This window comes from Desmodus rotundus, chromosome 1 (genome assembly GCF_022682495.2).
Source record: "Desmodus rotundus isolate HL8 chromosome 1, HLdesRot8A.1, whole genome shotgun sequence".
NCBI lineage: Eukaryota > Metazoa > Chordata > Mammalia > Chiroptera > Phyllostomidae > Desmodus > Desmodus rotundus.
Genome location: NC_071387.1, coordinates 36,610,757 through 36,612,625, shown reverse-complemented (window position 1 = coordinate 36,612,625; position 1,869 = coordinate 36,610,757).

Below are 1,869 nucleotides of genomic sequence, written 5' to 3'. Positions count from 1 at the left end.
TACCTCTTAAGTTATAGAAATGTCTAACCACTATGCTGAACACCTGAAAGTAATATAATATTAAACTGTAACTGAAAAAATGTTTAATTTTTAAATTTAAATAATCTACATTCTTTCTATAACAGAGATAAAATAATTTTTCTTACACGAACCACAAGGCTAAAATAACTGAAAATTTCTCAAAATTTTGTCAAGTTGCCAAATTACAAAGTCAATTGAATTATCAGCCTCACCAGATTTCATGTGTAAGAGAGCATTATCCTCAGGAAAGAGTAGGAATCTGGAAATAAAAATGGGACAATAGCCCTGGCCAGTGTGGCTCAATTGGTTGGAGCATCATCCTGTAAACCAAAAGGTTCCAGGTTTGATTCCCAGTCGAGGCACATGGCTACGTTATGGGTTTGGTCCCCAGTCGGGGGTGCATGAGAGGCAATGCATTCCTACATCAATGTTTCTCTCCCTCCTTTCCCCTCCCTCTAAAAAACAAATGGGACCATAAAATAGGACTTGGTTAATTCCTAGTCACTCAAGCCCCCAAGTCCCTCTTGGTAGCACAAGCAAAACCTGTTCTCTTATATCCTGAGAATGTTTCTGCCTTGTTTGAAGACCTTATTCTGACCTCACCTGAAGCAATTACCTCTGAAAGGAAGCTAATCTCCTCCCCATCCCTCACTCACCACCTCCAACTACTCTCTTAACTCATAATACTTGCATCAGATCCAGGTACACCTGAGAGGCCAATTACAAAGTCAACCCCAGAGGGAGAAAGAATTACAAGGCTCTGCTAACTTAAGTTGAAGAGTGTAGGTGTGACTAACCCCCAGCCGGTGTGTCTCAGTAGATTGAGTACTGGCCTGCAAACTGAAAGGTTGCCGGTTTGATTCCCAGTCAGGGCACATGCCTGGATTGTGGGCCAGGCCCCCAGTTGGGGTGTGCGAGAATCTGATTTTCTCTCCCTCTCTTTCTCCCTCACTTCCTCTCTATAAAAATAAATAAATAAATTTTTCTTAAAAAAGTATGTGTGTGAATAAACCTAAATTTGTCAATTTAAGCATACTTTCCAGTAACTCTGGTTTCAACATACTATCTAAATTAATTGACCTCTAGACTCAGCTAAAGGAAAATGAGGAGGAAATCCCAAGATATTTTACAGGAAAGAATCCAAAGAATCAAGGAGAAAGAAACATTGAAGTAGATTTTCACACGTAGCCAGCTCACCTCTCTTATAACCATGTGTCCCGAGGGTGTCTCCACCAAGTCTTTCAGAGAACCGTCGGTGAAAGAGCACTGCCATCTTTGTAAAGTTCCACAGTGGCTGTGAAGGACATTGCAACTGAAAGGAGCTCCCTGGTTTAAAGGGGATGATGGGAGCCTGGATTAGCAGAGGACAAGTAGTACCAAGGAGGGAGTGAGCAATGAGGACCAAGTAGACTTTAGAGCGATGTAACGCATGGGGAGTACGATATTGGATCTGTAGGATGACAATATTTCTAGGCCTAGTAGACAAAAGCCTAATAAAACTCCCCTGCAAAAATTCCCAAATCAGAACCTGTCCCTACAGATGACCAAAGACATCTGAGTAAAGGCAAGATGGGTCCACCTGAGGAAAGAAAACATTGACCATCACAGCGAAGAACTGACATGGTCCACTTCTTAATAAAAAAGTAGCAGTGGGAGAGATTGTAATGCCTCGTGGTCAGTGCGAGTAGCTGCAACTCCTTATTGAAAAACTTCCCAACTCATGGGTCACAGCACTTTGGTGAGTCACAGATGGAAATCAAGTGGCCTTACTATAAAAGATTGATGGTTGTAAATTTTGTATATTGATCAAAATTTTTAAGCATTTTTACAGCCCTTAAAATTGATAAT